This window comes from Bombina bombina, chromosome 1 (genome assembly GCF_027579735.1).
Source record: "Bombina bombina isolate aBomBom1 chromosome 1, aBomBom1.pri, whole genome shotgun sequence".
In the NCBI taxonomy this organism is placed as follows: domain Eukaryota; kingdom Metazoa; phylum Chordata; class Amphibia; order Anura; family Bombinatoridae; genus Bombina; species Bombina bombina.
Window position 1 is genome coordinate 397,978,261 of NC_069499.1, and position 20,486 is coordinate 397,998,746.

A 20,486-nucleotide genomic window follows, 5' to 3' on the forward strand; every position below is an offset into this window, starting at 1 on the left:
GCTTAAATCCTATTGACTGATTTGAACAGCCAATAGGATTTTAGCACCTCTAATTCTTATTGGCTGATTCAAATTTTTCAGCCAATAGGAATGCAAGGAACGCCATCTTGAATCGCGTACCTTGCATTGAAGATTCAGTGTACGGCGGCGACGGTATGAAGAGGATGCTCCATGCCGGATGTCTTCAGGATGGACCCGCTCAGCGCTGCCAGTACAGAACGGGCCTAGACTTCTCGCCTGGACTTCTCGTCGCCTGGATGAGGACTTCGCCGCCTGGATGAAGATTAAAGAGGCAGCCTGGATAAAAATTTCTCGACGCCTGAATGAGGACTTCGCCGCCTGGATGAAGATCGTTCAAGCTGGACTTCAAAAACTGTAAGTGGATTGTCGGGGGTTAGTGATAGTTTTTTTTTAAGGGTTTTTGAGTGGGTTTTTTTAGATTAGGGTTTGGGCAGCAAAAGAGCTAAATGCCTTTTTAAGGGCAATGCCCATACAAATGCCCTTTTCAGGGCAATGGGTAGCTTAGTTTTTTTTAGAGTTAGGTTTTTTATTTTGGGGGTTTGGTTGGGTGATGGGTTTAACTGTTGGGGGGTCTTTGTATGTATTTTTTTTTTTTACAGGTAAAAGAGCTGTTTAACTTAGGGCAATGCCCTACAAAAGGCCCTTTTAAGGGCTATTGGTAGTTTATTGTAGGCTATAATTTTTAAAAAAAATTTAGGGGGCTTTTTTATTTTGATAGGGCTATTAGATTAGGTGTAATTCTTTTATATTTTGGATAATTTCGCTTGTTATTTTTCGTAATTTGGTGTTTATTATTTTTTGTAATTTAGTCTTTTATTTTTTGTAATTAGATGTAATTTTTAGAGTAGTGTTAGGATTTTTTTAATGTGTATTTTAGTTTAAATCAATTGGTAGTTAGTTTAATTTTATTTTAATAATTATATTAGTTTAATTGTTAGTTTAAACTTAGTTTTTTTAATTTGACAGGTAAGTTTTAATTTAATTTAAGAGAGGGAAATTTTTAATTGTAGGGCTAAATAACTTAAGTATAGTGGGGCGGATGGCAGATTAGGGGTTAATAATATTTAAATAGTGTTTGCGATGGGGGAGGGTAGTGGGTTAGGGGTTCATAACTTTATTATAGTGGTGAATTATAGTGGTGACGATGTCGGGGAGCGGCGGAAAAGGGGTTAATAATTATTTTTAGTGGCGGCGATGTCGGGAGCCGGCAGATTAGGGGTAAATAACTTTAAAGGGACATTCAACACTGCCCACAACATTAATCTATGTTTCTAAACTAAGTCTAAAGAGCAAGCTTCAATGTTCCCCCTTTCTCTTACTTACTGCCTTCACTGTTCAATCCTCATCGATATCGTCAAAATTTGTCTCCTAATATGGCTGCTTAACTCCCCCCACTGTGACGTACAGCTCGTCTTCTTCAAAGTAGCCGGCAGTTCTGTCCCATTTCTCCTACTTCAATCCCAGCGCGTTCACAGGCGTTAGCGCATGCGCGATACAATAGGAACCTTAAAAGCGGAACCATAATAACCCAATCACGTAATAGAGTACTGTAAGTAATATCAGCGTAACGGAAACAACTTCTATTATTTTGGTTCCGCTTTTAGAGTTCCTAGTATATTGCGCATGCGCTAACGGCCGTGAACGCGCTTGGATTTCAGTCCGGGGAATGGGGTCTCATTGGCTGCTAGTTTGAGAAAGAAGGCGAAGACGTCACGGTGGGGGGAGTTAGGAAGACATATTAGGACAACAATTTGGAAGATGCGAAAGACGATTCAACAGTGAAGGTGGTAAGTAAGAGAAAGGGGGCACCTTGCAGCTTTATCCTTTTATTTAGTTTTTAAAAAAAATAGATTAATGTTGTGGGCAGTGTTGAATGTCCCTTTAATATAGTGTTTGCGATGCGGGAGGGCCTCGGTTTAGGGGTTAATAGGTAGTTTATGGGTGTTTAGTGCACTTTGTAGCAGTTTAGTTATGAGTTTTATGTTACAGATTTGTAGTGTAAAACTCATAACTACTGCTTATAGATGGCGGTACGAATCTTGTTGTTTTAGGGTGTAACGCAGGTTTTTTAGCCTCACCGCAAAACTCGTAATGGCAGCACTATGGAAGTCCCATGAAAAAACTTAATTTTCACGTGTGCGGGACTGACGTTGCGTTACAGGCTAAAAGGCTTGCAGTACAGCTATACCGACAAGACTCGTAATGGCTGCGGTGCTGTTTTAACACTGAAATTACCATTTTTCAGCGTTAAAACACGAACGCACAACTCATAATCTAGCTTAGAGAAAGGTAAAGTAGGGAGAAGGGACATGTAAGAAAATATGTAGTAGAGAAAGTAGTCAAATGTTGCACCCCAAGATGCTATGGACTGCAACCCCCCCCCTGCTTGCCCTATGATATCAACATCATTAAAATAAAATGAAGAATCATGTGCTGGTGCAGTCATTGATGGCAGCTGCATGACTATTATAATGTGCTCTGTGCTACCCTGCCTTGGTAATCTACTGAAAATGATATGGTGGTGACCCATTCTTGGGTCGCTACCAAGGAGTTAGGAAGCACCATATTAAAGAGACAGTCAAGTCAAAAATAACTTTCCAGTTTTAGATAGAGCACACAATTTTAAATAACTTTCCAATTCACTTCTATTATCTAAATATGCACAATATTTTTATATACACACTTTCTGAGGCACCAGCATATACAGAGCATGTGCAAGATTCACAGGATATACATATGTGTATCTTGTAATTGGCTGATGGCTGTCACATGATGCATTAGGAAGAAAATGTAATTAACTTTAACATTTGTCACAAAAACAATCTACATCTCATTTTAAATTCAAACAAAGTGCTTTTACATTGTCTCTTTACTATGCATGTATTACTCATAGTATTCTACTGTTTTTAGTGGTCTTTTAACAATAACAAAACAACATCACTTTTATATCAGCACAGGTTGTGTGTTGGTTAAATGTATGGGTTATTCCACAGATGCAGTTATATAATAATGATAACAATTATAATAAAACAGCCAAGCAACAATTTGAAATATTATAAACACATCATTCCAGTATTTTACAGTGTGCAAATCAATTAATTTCAGCTCTTGCGAAATGTGTTTTACAGACATAAATTCAAGAAATCTCACACTTCAATTGTGGAAGTGTGGATTAAATAAAAAGGACATCACGTTAATATTGCAGTATCAGCTGTGCGCAAACAGGAAACTCTTGCTAATTTCAATTTAAACAAGTTTTACTTAAAGGGGCAGTACACTATAAACTGGTTTATTTATGTTTATTTGTGTATATGAAATAGCTGGTTTTGTTCTTTAATACCACAACCAATTATAAATGGGTTGAGGTTGCGGGGAAATCAGATCTACATAGTTTATCACTTTATCTACACACAAATGCTTCCTTATCTTATCTCTGTCTGTATACCAAATCCCAATACTTAGGGCCCAATGATCTAAAGGTCTCGGCTGGCAAGATTATTTAAGAATGCTCACCAGGGTATCTTGATAAGGGGCATATACTACATTTTTATATGAGAAGGAGATGCATATTACTAAAGTGTACAATGAAAATCTAAATTTAAAAATCATACTAAACAAATAATTGAACCATTCACACAAAGATACACAGAGAAAAATAAGGTGCATCAAAAATTGTAACAAAATTGTTTACCAAATATCGTATTTTATCAAAAGTGTAACATTTCAATGTAAATTACACAGCAATAAATCATATTAAAAATGCACGGCATAAATCGTTATTTAAGTTCACTAGATGCGCAATACACATACGCCTAGATTTAGAGTTCTGCGTTAGCCGTCAAAAGCAGCGTTAAGGGGTCCTAACGCTGCTTTTAGCCACCCGCTGGTTTTTAGAGTCAGGCAGGAAAGGGTCTAACGCTCACTTTCAAACCGCAACTTTTCCATACCGCAGATCCCCTTACGCCAATTGCTTATCCTATCTTTTCCATGGGATCTTCCTGAGGCTGGTATTTAGAGTCTTGGCTGAAGTGAGCGGTAGACCCTCTACCGACAAGACTCCAGCCGCAGAAAAAAGTCAGTAGTTAAGAGCTTTATGGGCTAACGCCGGTTTATAAAGCTCTTAACTACAGTGCTCTAAAGTACACTAACACCCATAAACTACCTATGTACCCCTAAACCGAGGCCCCCCCACACTGCCGCCACTATAATAAAAATTTTTAACCCCTAATCTGCCGACCGCACACCGCCGCCATCTACATGATCCCTATGAACCCCTAATCTGCTGCCCCTAACATCGCCGACACCTACATAATATTTATTAACCCCTAATCTGCCCCCCCAACGTCGCCGCTACCTAACTACACTTATTAACCCCTAATCTGCCGACCGGACCTCACCGCCACTATAATAAATGTATTAACCCCTAAACCGTCGCACTCCCGCCTCGCAAACCCTATAATAAATAGTATTAACCCGTAATCTGTCCTCCCTAACATCGCCGCCACCTAACTTCAAGTATTAACCCCTAATCTGCTGACCGGACCTCGCCGCTACTCTAATAAATGTATTAACTCCTAAAACTAAGTCTAACCCTAACACCCCCCTACGTTAAATATAATTTTAATCTAACAAAATAAATTAAATCTTATTAACTAAAGTATTCCTATTTAAAACTAAAAACTTACCTGTAAAATAAACCCTAATATAGCTACAATATAACGAATAAATATATTGTAGCTATTTTAGGATTTATATTTATTTTACAGGCAACTTTGTATTTATTTTAACTAGGTACAATAGCTATTAAATAGTTATTTACTATTTAATAGCTACCTAGTTAAAATAATTACAAAATTACCTGTAAAATAAATCCTAACCTAAGTTACAATTAAACCTAACACTACACTATCAATAAATTAATTAAATAAATTACCTACAATTACATACAATTAAATAAACTAAACTAAATTACAAAAACAAACAAACACTAAATTACAAAAAATAAAAAAAGATTGCAAGAATATTAGGCTAATTACACCTACTCTAAGCCCCCTAATAAAATAAATTAGCCCCCCAAAATAATAAAGGTCCCTACCCTATTCTAAATTAAAAAGTAACCAGCTCTTTTACCAGCCCTTAAAAGGGCTTTTTGCAGGGCATGCCCCAAAGTAATCAGCTCTTTTGCCTGTAAAAAAAAATACAACCCCCCCAACATTAAAACCCACCACCCACATACCCCTACTCTAACCCAAACCCCCCTTAAATAAACCTAACACTACCCCCCTGAAGATCTCCCTACCTTGAGTCGTCTTCACCCACCCAGGCCAAAGTCTTCATCCGATGGAGCAGAAGAGGACATCCAGACCGGCAGAAGTCTTCATCCTATCCGGGCAGAAGAGGACATCCAGACCGGCAGACATCTTCATCCAAGCGGCATTTTCTATCTTCATCCATCCGACGAGGAGTGGCTCCATCTTCAAGACCTCTGGCGCGGAACATCCTTCTTCCCCGACGACTACCCGACGAATGAAGGTTCTTTTAAGTGACGTCATCCAAGATCGTGTCCCTCAAATTCCGATTGGCTGATAGGATTCTATCAGCCAATCGGAATTAAGGTAGGAAAAATCTGATTGGCTGATTGATCAGATCAGCCAATCAGATTTTTCCTACCTTAATTCCGATTGGCTGATAGAATCCTATCAGCCAATCGGAATTCAAGGGACGCCATCTTGGATGACGTCACTTAAAGGAACCTTCATTCGTCGGGTAGTCGTCGGGGAAGAAGGATGTTCCGCACCGGAGGACTTGAAGATGGAGCCGCTCCTCGTCGGATGGATGAAAATAGAAGATGCCGCTTGGATGAAGATGTCTGCCGGTCCGGTGTAGAGTAGGTGTAATTAGCCTAATATTCTTGTAATCTTTTTTTATTGTTTGTAATTTAGTTTAGTTTATTTAATTGTATGTAATTGTAGGTAATTTATTTAATTAATTTATTGATAGTGTAGTGTTAGGTTTAATTGTAACTTAGGTTAGGATTTATTTTACAGGTAATTTTGTAATTATTTTAACTAGGTAGCTATTAAATAGTAAATAACTATTTAATAGCTATTGTACCTAGTTAAAATAAATACAAAGTTGCCTGTAAAATAAATATAAATCCTAAAATAGATACAATATAATTATTCGTTATATTGTAGCTATATTAGGGTTTATTTTACAGGTAAGTATTTAGTTTTGAATAGGAATACTTTAGTTAATAAGATTTAATTTATTTAATTAGATTAAAATTATATTTAAGTTAGGGGGGTGTTAGGGTTAGGGTTAGACTTAGCTTTAGGGGTTAATACATTTATTAGAGTAGCGGCGAGGTCCGGTCGGCAGATTAGGGGTTAATACTTGAAGTTAGGTGGCGGCGGCGGCGTTGGGGGGCAGATTAGGGGTTAATACTATTTATTATAGGGTTTGCGAGGCGGGAGTGCGGTGGTTTAGGAGTTAACAACTTTATTAGAGTAGCGGTGAGGTCCGGTCGGCAGATTAGGGGTTAATAAATGTAGGTAAGATAGCGGCGACGTTGGGGGGGGGCAGATTAGAGGTTAATAAATATAATATAGGGGTCAGCGATGTTGGGGGCAGCAGATTAGGGGTTCATAGGGATAATGTAGGTTGCGGCGGTGTCCGGAGCGGCAGATTAGGGGTTAATAGTATAATGCAGGTGTCAGCGATAGCGGGGGCGGCAGATTAGGGGTTAATAAGTGTAAGGTTAGGCGTGTTTAGACGCGGGGTACATGTTAGGGTGTTAGGTGTAGACTTAGAGAGTGTTTCCCCATAGGAAACAATGGGGCTGGGTTAGGAGCTGAACGCTGCTTTTTTGCAGGTGTTAGTTTTTTTTCAGCCCAAAATGCCCCATTGTTTCCTTTGGGGATATCGTGCACGAGCACGTTTTTCCAGTTTACCGCTACCGTAAGCAACGCTGGTATTGAGAGTTGAAGTGGAGCTAAATTATTTATTGAGCCTAACGAAGCCCCTCAGACAACTCTAAATACGAGCGTTGTTGGAAGGGTGCGTTGGGAAAAAAAGCAGCGTTAGCTACGCGGGTCTTTACCGACAAAACTCTAAATCTAGGCGATAGAAAATACTAAGCATAATTGCTGTTTTATCGTAAAATGGGCTGAACATGGGCGTTCTTAGATCCCAGTGTAATTCTCTAAACATTTCCTCCCTACAGTTCAATGTTTTTTCTCGTGAACTAAAAGATGGAAAGGTTGTGATAAAATACGCAAAAAACACTGAAAGGAACACAAAACCCAAATAGTTTCTTTCATGATTTAGAAAAAGCAGATACAATTTTAAACAAATTTCCAATTTACTTCTATTATCTTATTTACTTCATTCTCTTGATATACTTTGTTTAAAAGCATCTAAATAGGCTCAGTAGCTGCTGTTTGGTGGTTGCATATAGATGCCTCGAGTGATTGGCTCACCCAATACTTTACTATTTCTTCAACAAAGGATATTTGAAGAATGAAGCAAATTAAATAATAGAAATAAAATGAAATGTTGTTTCAAATTTTATTCTGTATCTGAATCATGAAAGAAAAATTTTGGGTTTAATGTCCCTTAATACCCTAATAGAAAAACACATGCGTAGAAAAATAGAGGCGATTGTGATCAGCGTAATGTGATTTGCTTTTGATGCCGGATTTCATTTTTTTTAAATTCTTTTTTATCAGAGAGAGAAAGAAAATTGTCACAAACACAATAAGAGTAATTTATTGCAGAAGTTCAAAGAAAGTACAATTTGTTATAAATAACAATCTGTGATACACAGATCATTGTGGAGAAATGTTTAACTTTAGCATAATCCCTAGCATAATTATATTTTTAACACAATCATTGTGAACAAGGGCAAGCTTCATATAAGTTTTATAAACTGTAAATAAAAAGAAATAGCAAACTCAATTTAAATTTGTGGTGAAGAATTTGTGGTGGGGGAAGAAAAAAAATAGGATTTCATTTTCAAAGCATGCCCCCTGTCTACTGCTAACTTAATTCAACCATGCAATGTTTCCCTTTTCAGCAAGCGCCATTACATTCTGTAGGAGACATCTTGCCACTCGCAAGAACTGACCCTTTTAAAAAAATAATTCTGCGAGTTTCAGTGTGAAAAACCACAGCAGAATTGGCGAATTTTAGATAATTAGGCCCTTTTATTGCTTATCTCTCCTACTTCCCACTGTGAGTGTAATTTCTTCTGCTGGTTATGTTTACGCAGCTTCTCTATAGCCAATTCTAGTAAAGACAATTCCATTATAGGTAAGCAACCACAGGCTAAATGCCAATATAAAGGTAAAGGAGCAATGTATAAACAATTTAGTGCTAGATTACAAATGGAGCGATAGTTTATCACACACCTGCAAGCCGGCCCATTTGCTGGCGCGATAAATAACTAGCCATTACAAGTGGCTGGCTATTGCCACCGTTAGTTCACTGTAGCAATTAGCGCTTATAAAATAACCAGAGATCAGATCTATGGTTAATTTTATAAATGAGCCCCAAATGCCCACATAATACAGTGTAGTGTATTTTATTAAAAAATAAAGATTGTAGCATTTTTATTTTTTTATAAAGTAACTGCCCTAGGCAGTATTTTGGAAGTGCGCTCTTGTGAGCTCAATGCTTCTCAGCAATGCAAACACGAGCTTGTGTTCGCATTGCTGTCAACCTGTAATACCAGCGCACATTAGCGTGCACTAGTATTACTCAGTGGAGCGCAAATATCTCTGTCATGAAAGCAATATTTAGCGCTCCACTTGTAATCTGGCCCTTAATACACACCAGCTGGTAAAAATGGATTATTGGAAACAAATGAAAGGGAAGACAATTTTAGGGTAAACTGTCCATTTAACATTTTCCATGCAAGTTGATATTTTAACTAATTTAACTGTTGCTTAGTCATATGCATGGTATAGGGTAAACTGTCATTTAAAGGGACACTAAAGTCAAATTAAACTTTATCGATTCAGATAGAGGATGAATTTTAAAGAGACTTTCCAATTTACTTCCATTATCAAAATTTGTGCAGTCTTTTTATATACACACTATCTGAGGCATCAGCTCCTACTGAGCATGTGCACAAGTTCACAGGGTATACGTATGCGATTGGCTGATAGCTGTTACATGATGCAGGGGCCGGCAAATTGGGGGAAAAATAAAGTTGTCCGAAAAAAATAAGCTTAATTGAAATTCAGAGTGTTGTTGCATTGTCTTTTTATTATGCATATGTTAATTATGCAATGCTACTGTATTGAGTCGTCCTTTAGCATTTTCTAAGCAAATTTTAACCTATTTTACTGTTGCTTTGTCATATGAGTGGCATAAAAGTTTTAAGTACAATGTTACAAAATCCACTTCACACCAAATGGATAAATTTTGTTTTGTATAGTTCTATACTGTTGAATATAAACCATTAAATATATTTACATATCTAACTCACACCTGTGTACTAAATCCTATTTCAGTAAATGCATGTTAAGGGGAAAATACCAGGAAGCATCTTATGGATTAACACCACTTAACTTGCTGTATTCTTAATATTGTATAAATCATTATACAGGAGGGGAGATTTAGATCTGTAATTCCACAGAGCACCACACAGGAAATGTATCTCTTAGCTCCTAATTATAGACAGTGAGTATACGACTTGCATACTGATTAAGAGGTTCACTTAACCTCTTCACGCTTATGTTATAATTTGCACATGAGCAGTGACAGCAGCTCTGACCTTCCAGACGCACTTGATAGGTAACATATCACAACAGCAGAAATAAAGCAGAGTTTAAACATTTTCACTTGGCGCCAATGTAGATAAAAGCAAGTGAATTTAGTAAGCCTGGTTGTATCTATGAAAAAAGATTATATGAATACGGTTTTCAAGGAATGCAAATACCATTGAAGGAACAGTAAAGTCCAAATAAAACTTACATGGATTGGACAGAGCATGACATTTTAAACAGCTCCAATTTATTTCTATTAAAATTTTTGCTTAGTTCTCTTGGTATCCTTTGTTAAAGAGTAATCCTAGATGAGCTCAGGAGTGTGCACGTGTGGCAGCAGTGTTTTTTTTGTAACATTGTTTATTGCAGTTTTATACAGTGTTGCAAATACTGCTGCCATGGACTGCTAAAGACACGTGCACACGCCTAAGCTCCTATCAGCCTGTTTACATTTATGCTTCAACAAAGGATATCAAAATAAAAAAGTACATTTGATAATTAAAGTAAATTTGAAAGCCTGGGCCAAGTGTTTAAAATCAGAACGGTGAACACTTGCTTGAAAAACAAAATCACCTGATCACATCAAGGCCATAGGGGACCACCTAAAATGCTAGGCATGCCCGATTATCCTTGTCCTTAAAGCAGGAGGCTGCAGAATGCTGAATAACATGTGACATTCCATGGCGTCCTAAGGGCCTTAAAGGGATAGTAAACCCCAAAAATTATTTTTAATTTTCGAAAACTACATAAAAATGTATTAAACATTGTAGTTAACACATATTAACGTTTATTTTAAATATTCATGCAATTAGCAAAATGAAATATAAATGCAGCCAAATCCATAATTTGAAGACTTTTTCTGGCAAATTGACGATTTCTACCTAGGTAGAACTAAAATAGCGTCACGCATGCGCAGTAGCCATCCTTTTGTGAAGCGCATGCGTACTTGTACACAATATTATCTACCTTCAGCCGCTCGTCATCATCTCCTCGACAGATGTTGTTAAGAGGACACATGACGTTAGAGTGGGTGTGGCTATTGATTACTTTCTTGTGTTGCACATAGTTTTTGACAGACACAAAATAAATGTTTATATTGAGAAACGGAAGTTAAAGGGACACTGAACCCAAATCTTTTCTTTCATGATTCAGATAGAGCATGAAATTTTAAGCAACTTTCTAATATACTCCTATTATCAAATTTTCTTTATTCTCTTGGTATCTTTATTTGAAATGCAAGAATGTAAGTTTAGATGCCGGCATATTTTTGGTGAACAACCTAGGTTGTCCTTGCTGATTGGTGGATAAATTCATTCACCAATCAAAAACTGCTGTCCAGAGGGCTGAACCAAGAAAAAAAAGCTTAGCTGCCTTCTTTTTCAAATAAAGATAGCAAGAGAACGAAGAAACATTGATAATAGGAGTAAATTAGAAAGTTGCTTAAAATTGCATGCTCTATTTAAATCACAAAAGAAAAAAAGTGGGTTTAGTGTCCCTTTAACATTATTGGCCATAAAAAGATTCTGAATGATGACATTCTTGTAGAATAACAAATATGGAAGACAATAGAATATAGCTCCATTGCGCATGCGATTGCCCACAACATATTATGCGCATGCCGATAGGGATGACTAAGACTATTTTAAATATTTAAATAAATAAATAAGACATTGCTGAAGCGCCACTGGATGAAGGGCTTTGAATGGATTATAGCAAAATCCAGCCTACATTTGTGGGCGGTCGTTACGGCCGTTTCCTAAGAAACAATATATATAATATTTATTGCTTTGCAAGTTTTGTTTTACGGTAAGAAGCAGTTACTTGTATTTCATTGGACATTATATAATTGATAATGCTTTTTTATTACTAAACCCCCCCCAAAGATTTCTAACCATTTAAAGCTCAGTGCTGTTAGGATGGCATAGAATGTCCTACGGGTGTGAAGAGGTTAAAACTGCATGTTCCATCTGAATCATGAATGTTTAGAATTGCCTTTACTGTCCCTTTAAGTCATAATCTAATTAAAGGAGTATGCAGCCCCCACATATGGCATTTTGCAATACAAATAATGTTAAACAAAGTAAGATTTTTTTAACACTAGAGTGGCGCCTCTACATTGCCCCCAGATAATGATTTGAGAACTTACTTAGTAGCTGATTGGATTGCCTATAAATTAAGCTAGTTCACAGAATGTACACATCAATCAGTGCACGATCTGCACTGAACACGTGAAAAAAAACACAGAAGAAGCCTAAAGTGGCTATTTCAAATTGCTGCACAATTATTTGGGGATTTTACAGTTCCAGAAGATTATTGCCTGCTATGTTTCTTTATTTGCAATTTTGAATAATAATTATATGTTAATGTTATTATTGATTAAAAATGTGTTTTAATCATTAATGCACATAAAATATATAGCTATATATATATATATAGGAATGTCTATTTTAAAATATTTAGAACATATTCCCCTATGTGAAGAACATTGGAAATATTTACAGTGAAAAACACGGTTAAACACTTTACTTAATATAAATATTGCATAAATATGATTTTACATGTTCTCAGCTACTTAACTGCAAAGGGCTCCAATGTACTTATATATATGTCTATAGTGTTATTATAAGTGTAACTGTACTTTGAAATGTATACCCCTTAAATCTCTGCACATAACAGTTAGCGCGCCCCTCGTAATCTAGTCCTATAACGGACTGAGCTTGCAGGGAAATCATACCTCTTTATTTTATCACTTTCTATATACACAAATGCCTCCTTATCTTATCTCTGTCTGTATAACAATACCTAAAAAAAGCAGTTGAAAATTAACATTTTATCACAAATCTCTCTGACCTTATCTGCTGGATATGTTTACATAGCTTTGTTAAAGCCAATACCTAAGTAATACTAAAATGTTAAAGGACCAGTCAACACTGTACATTTGCATAATCAACAAATGCATAATAAGAAGACAATGCAATAGCACTTAGTCTGAACTTCAAATGAGTAGTAGATTTGTGTTAAATAAATTGCAGTTATGTCTATTTTCACTCCTCCTGTATCATGTGACAGCCATCAGCCAATCACAAATGCATATACGTATATATGCTGTGAATTCTTGCACATGCTCAGTAGCAGTTGGTGAATCAAAAACTGTAAATATAAAAAGACTGTGCACATTTTGTTAATGGAAGTAAATTGAAAAGTTGTTTTAAAATTGCATGCTGTATCTGAATCTTGAAGTTTAATTTTGACTTGAGTGTCCCTTTAATTTCCCCCTGTTCTCTCTATGTATTGGAGTTTGAGTAAACGGGGTGGCATATAAGGAAACGTTTGTGCAAATAATTAGACAGAAAAGCTAATTAGGTCTGCTATTCCTACAATTTTAACCAATTTCATTGGGTTGTGGTTTCAATTAGAAAAAACAGTTAAAGGGACATTAAACCCAAAAATGTTCTTTCATGATTTAGATAAAGAATTTTAAAAAAGTTTCAAATTTACTTCAATTATCACATTTTCTTTGTTCTTGTGTTATTTTTTGTTGAAGCAATATCTAGATAGGTAGTTTGCACATGTCCGAAGCACTACATGAGAGGAAATAGTGCTGCAATCTAGTGCTCTTACTAGTGTATAACATTATTGTAAAACTACTGCCATATAGTATTGCAGACACGTGCACGCTCCTGAACCTACCTTCTTACTTTTCTACAAAGGATTACAAAGAACATTTTATAACAGAAATACATTAGAAAGTTGGTTAAAACTATATGATCTATCTGAATCATGAAAAAAGGGGTTTATGTCCCTTTAATTATCATTATAAAAATGTACCTAAAGGAGAAATTTCCTATACATATTAAACTCTGCAGCTGGTAGAACAATTCATTGGAAACACATTAGGATTTAAGTTGTTCACTATATTGGACTTTGAAAATGTAACTAACTTAAAGGGACAGTATACATCAATTTTCATTTAACTGCATTTAATAGTAACTAATATACAGAAGACTATGCACAGATATTGATATAGATATCCAGTATAAAACCTTTTAAAAACTTACTTAGAAGCCCAATTTAGCACTGTTGGTGAGGTTAGGCTGGGACACCCACTGAAAGGGGCTGAGAGCAGACCCCCCGCTCCCCTGCATATGAAAAGACCATTTATACAAACAGAAGCAGACTGATGTCTGTAGACATCAGTATACATCTAAAACTTTGGGGCTTTGTTAGGAGTCTGAAAATCTGCACAATGTTATTTAAAAATAAGCAAAATTTCCCAATACATTTTTCCAAAAACACACCCAGATGAGCTATATAAATGAACCATCTACAAAACATTTATGGAAAGAAAAATCTAGTGTACAGTTTCCCTTTAAAGACTGTACATTTTCAGCATAGATGGGAATACAAGAAGCAAAAACAGTTATTTCAAATGATAAAATAATGGTAAAGGAGCTATTTGTAAACAATGAAATACATTCTAGCCGATAAGGTAGATCATTGGGAACACAATAAAGGAGAGAGAAAAATACAGCACACTGTCCCTTTAATTCTATAAGTTAAAGTTGTTCAGGCCATAGTTTACCATCCTTGCAGACGGACAGGTTCGGATGTAGAGAACCTGTTCACATGCAGTCGGCACTTGCGATGTTGCATCACACTGTTCATTTTAACAAAGCACAAGAGGTTTCTTGTGTGAACCTTCTCTGTGTAGCCCAAAAGCAGCTTCATGAATCTGGCCCACAATATATATTCAAAATTCATGTTTCATGTTGAGTCAGCCCTGCTTTTATTTGGAGAAAAATAAATTGGATTATTCTTCCAGTGCAGGGACACTTGAATGTGCACATTTGATTATTTTTTTTTACTGTTACGTTAAAACTGTGGTTATTAGAAACGAATGTGGTTTCTCCAGGATAATCATCCTATAGTAGCACATCTCACTGCTTAGTTTCTAGCTAAGAATGAACAATGTATTAATGTTTCTATTCTCTCTGTCAGTGAAACATACACAGGCAGAGTAATATGTATTAGACGTGGAGGACATACAACCAGACCCCCCAGCTGTCCCTATTTGAGAGGGACAGTCTCTATTTCTGAGCTCTGTCCTGCTGTCCCTCTGAGACAGCCTTATGCCCCTATTTGCAGAATTTCCGTAAGCCCCCGACACCCCAATAAGTCACCAGACAACCCACTGAACTCCCAGCCACGCCCAAAATCCCTCCCCAGCCACTACCCCACCCCTCCTAACACAACCTCGACCATAAAACAGCAACAGGGCTCCCAATAAGGGAAATTAAACCTCAATTTTTTTTTTCATGATTTAGATACAGCATGCAATTTTAACCCCTTAACGACCACAATATACCCTGTATATCGCTGGTCATTAAGGTTTTTTTTGGCCCATAATAGCGCCAGCGGCAAAACCCCACTACACTACTTACAACCTCCCTCCCACCTGCAGACCTCCTACTATTGCATCCTATTATAGTCACGCTATCAAAACAGCAAGCCCTATTGAAAGACCAGTGACGTACAGGGTTAAACAACTTTCTAATTGACTTCTATTATCAAATTTTCTTTTCTCTCTTAGTATGTTTTGTTGAAAAGCAGTGATGTAAGGAGCGTGCACGTGTCTGGAATACTACAAGGCAACACTTTTGCAAGAATGATATCCATTTGCAAGAACACTAAATGGCAGCACTATTTCCTGCCATGCAGTGATCCAGATGCCTACCTAGGTATCTCTTCAACACAGAATATTATGGGAACAAAGAACATTTGATAATAGAAGTAAATTGGAAACTTTTTTAAAAATTGTATGCTCTGTCTGAATCACAAAAGAAAATATTTGGGCTTCATATCACTTTAACCTCCTAGCTCCCTAACACCCAACCACCAATATATGGAGGTATACAACACAGTGCCAGACATATTATTGATAATATCCAGAAACAAAATTAAAGGGATACTAAAGCCATTTTTTTTTATTTCATGATTCGGATAGAGCAGGCAATGTTAAGCAACTTTCTAATTTACTCCTATTATCATTTTTTCGTTCTCTTGCTATTTTTATTTGAAAAAGTAGTAATCTAAGCTAAGGAGCAGGCCCATTTTTGGTTCAGTACCCTGGATAGCGCTTGTTTATTGGTGGGTACATTTAGCCACCAATCAGCAAGCACAACCCAGGTGCTGAACCAAAAATGTACCTAAGTTTATATTCTTGCTTTTCAAATAACGATAGCTAGAGAAAGAAGAAAAATTGATAATAGGAATAAAAAATAACAGCAAAAGTAAAGGATCTGGAAAATAGATCACACAGAAACAATCTAAGAATTGTGGACCTCCCAGAAACGTTTCTTAGTTCAGAGTTATTGGACTTTAGATCCATGATTTTACCAAGCTTCTCAAATTATTAGAAAGTGTGATTTCTTTTACAGCAATAAAAGCACAGAGATTAGGGATGAATGATTGTTAAAATAACTCTTCCAAACAACGAGTATAGTATAAGGCACTGGTTTTCAAACCTCTTCTAAGGCCTCCCCAACAGGCCAGGTTTTCAGAATTAAGGGTAAAATAATAATGCTTATTATTTTACCTGTGCTCCAGTTCAGATATCCTCAAAATCTGGCCTGTTAGAGAGGCCTGAGGACAGGTTTGAAAACCAGTGGTGTACGCGATTGGAAACATTTAATAATTCCTTGCACAAATAATTAATCAAATAGTTAATGTGGACATAACACCAACCAGCAAGAGCTAGCTTATTTTTAGACACCCGCCAGTAACTAGTGCACACATGTGTCTTTCCATATTGTTAGGCTGTTCTGTTACATCATAGCCTGTTTATCCTGATGCATGCAACCACATAACTAAGAACAACATCTGCTAATAGCTTGGTAAATTAATCATGCTGGTAATGGTTTATTGCCATAGGTTTAATAATACCACCCCTGCATCCAACCCATATTGAGGTTGAATTGTATTCATGCTTAATTAGCTATCATTAAGCATCCTGCTTACTTGAAATTCAGAGTTTTAGTTGGACATGAGTAAGCCAATTGGTATCAGTCACTTAACGCCCTAAATGTTCTTATCACCCTCACTCTACAAGGTTCTCTAATTTTCTGTTTATGGCTCCGTATCCCCCCCCCCGCAACCCTGCGGTTTCCCTTGAAATATACCGCGTTCAAAATAATATATATTTTTTTAGATGTTTTGTATATTGATTGACGTATAGAATGTTCAGTTTGATGTATTATATGTCACTGCTACTATAATTTATGTTGTACTAAGGTTACAAAAAAGCAAAAAATGTGAGGTTTGTTCTTCATTTGTTCTGTGATGAAACAGGATTGAATTAATGATGTAGTTTTATTGACTAATATGTCCTTTTTATATATTTATGTGATTATTGTAACAGCACTTACCTGTAAGCATACCTTTTCAACCTCAATAAAAAAATATTTAAACAAATAGTTAATGTGCTAGCAGTTTATATAAAAACTTTGCTTTTAGAACATATATATATATATATATATATATATACATATATATATATATATATATATATATATATATAGTATGCATACATGTATATCATTTTTCTTTAAGAGTATTGCCTTTAAGACATGTTACACTTGTATTCTCTTCTGTTCTAATAGCAGATGCTCTTATCTAGAAAGAGTAGGATGTGACTTTCCAAGAGACAGATAGTGCGAGGATAAAATGAAAATATTTGCTTGTTATGAGAAAAACTCTTATTTTGCTAAAGCGTTAGATATGCCTCCTACACTAACAGTTTAATTATTAGAATTGTTAAGGAGGCAGGGGAGTTTGCTGGGTAATATCTTGATGAGAGGTCTGGTATAGCATCTGTTCCACTGAATGATGACTATCAGCACTGTTGTATGATATTAATACCTTATTTAAAACCAGAAGATAAGTAATACATTTATAGTTTAATTACAGCTTAGTGTAACTCACTAAAAAGAAGATATTTTCTAAAACATTAAAGAAATGACATTAAAAACAAAATAGTTTTATAAATAGCATTTAAAAACATTAGTAAACATTAGAAAACAGTAAAAAAGGGTGAGATGTAAAACCATATTGATGATTCATACTGAGTAGAAGTATAAAAAATTAAAGTATATGAAGTATAAAAATGTGAAAAGTGAATCAAACTGTAGAAGGGGGAGTTGTATTAATATTTTCAAATTGAAATTTATTTAAAAATGAAAGTTGTATCAAAATAATTTAGTTAAAAAGATGAAAGACTTCAAAATCAGCATTTAGGCCCTGTGGATATATACTATCTATGTAAAAAATAAATTTTGCCTCGGCCTGTAGTAGTCTTTTACCATAATCTCCTCCTCTCCATTGTTTTGGTACTTTACATATAGCCATATATTTGAGACTTTTATTTTTGCCTCCATGTTTGTCTTGAAAATCAAATATTAGCCAAGAGGTTTTTAAGATCAATGATATCATTCGATGTCAGGACAAAAGGGTAATTTATCTTTTAGAATGTGGTTGTGGCCTCCAATATGTTGGACAGACAACACGGAGTGTCAAGGACAAAATCAGGGAACATTTATTAGCCATTAAGCATAATAGAGACAATGTCCCACTATACAAACATTTTCAAGATAAACATGGGGGCAAAAATTGCAAATCTCAAATATATGGCTATGTTTAAAGTACCAAAACAATGGAGAGGGGGAGATTATGGTAAAAGACTACTACAGGTCAAGGCAAAATGGATTTTTTACATAGATATATATATCCACAGGGCATAAAATATTGATACAACTCCCTCTCCTACAGTTTGATTCACTTTTCACTTTTTATACTTCATATACTTTCATTTTTTATACTTCTACTCAATATGAATCATCAATATGTTTTTACATCTCACCGTTTTTTACTGTTTTCTAATGTTTTTAATATTTTTAAATGCTATTTATAAAACTATTTTGTTTTTAATGTCATTTCTATAATGTTTTAGAAAATATCTTCTTTTTAGTGAGATTTTCTGTCTATTAAATATATGTGGTTTTATTATTACCTTTCATCCTATTGTATAAACTCTTAATTGTACTCTATCCTATTGTTCTTATTTATAAATGTATTGTATTCACAATGTGAATAACATTAGAAGTATATACCTACCGATATGGACAATCCCTAATACTAGTAGCCTTTATTTATTTTAGATTTGATGTAGACTCGAGCATATTAGTATAAATTGACAATAAATCATGACGTGCTATCCGAAAAAAACGTAAGTGACGCGTTACCCGGATGTAACGTAGTTGTCACGTGGCGTTTTTCATAGAATACAATATTTAGAACGGATTAACAATCCAGACTATTATGATAATATAGAGTTTCTACTACGAAGGTTTGTAATCCTCAATTCCAGAACTTAACGAATAGGGGGAATCAGCCTATAATAATAATATGTCCAATACCGGAAGTGAAAGAGTCAGTAGCCACCATCTTTATTAAGGGCATTAGAGGGTTGTCATGATACATGTAATGGCATTTTAAGGCGGGAAATTACAGGAAGTAAAAGAGCCAGTAGCGACCATCTTTATTAAGGGCATTAGAGGGTTGTCATGATACATGTAATGGCAATTTAATTCGGGAAATTACACCCATCTTGATTGGTCCCTATAGGCTATTTAAGACATACTTTTACCAGCAGTAGACATCTTGAGAAAGGCCCAGCTTTGGGGCCGAAACGCATTGATGTACATGATATAAGTAGTCACTGCTCGAGTCTACATATAGGGTAAGCCTATTTTCAATTAAGTTTATATTCATATTAGCATTATTGCACTATGTGATTTTTGTTTTTCACAGGTACTGCAATTTTTGGATCCTATTGGATTTCTTATTCAATTTTTTCACTTGATTCACTTTTCTCCAATTTTTATTTTTATTTTTTTAATTTTTAATTTTTATTTTTATCATATATTTTTGATAAACATCTTTATTTTGATTTTTGATTTCTTGGATACCCCATCATACACAAAGGATTAATTGGATTCACAAGGGCATCGGATCTGTTACGCAGGACATTTGCTAAGGATATCATCACTCATTAAGACTTTTTATATAATTTGGGACTTTTAATACACATTTTTTTGTTTTTATATGTTTTGGTATTCCCCTCTCTCCTGGGGGCACTTACTCTATTGTTTTTAACTATTTTTTTAATTGTTTTCAATCGAATTGTTATATGTACATAGGGTACCCTAGTTTATGTGAATGTAATAAATGTATTTTAATATTTTAATATTATTCTGATACTTTAGCCTATAGCTGGCACTCCCTTTTTCTATATTAATATTCATTTTTTTGAGTTTTTAGGGGTCTCACTTTGGGAGCTTGTATCTGTTTGGATGTTGGCGCTATATATGCACTTTTAAATAAAATAAATAGATATATTCCATGGATTATTTAGAATATTTTACTGTATGTTTAATAATTTTAAATAATCTTTAATATGCTTTTATATATTTTATATGTAATATTTTAATAATATGCCTTAAGATTACAAAATTTTCATGTGCGTTTAAACATGGCCATGATTGGAATGTGAAGTATGTACAGTAAGTATACAGTAAAACACAAATACATCTGTACATACATATATACACATATTTATATAAATACATACATATTTAG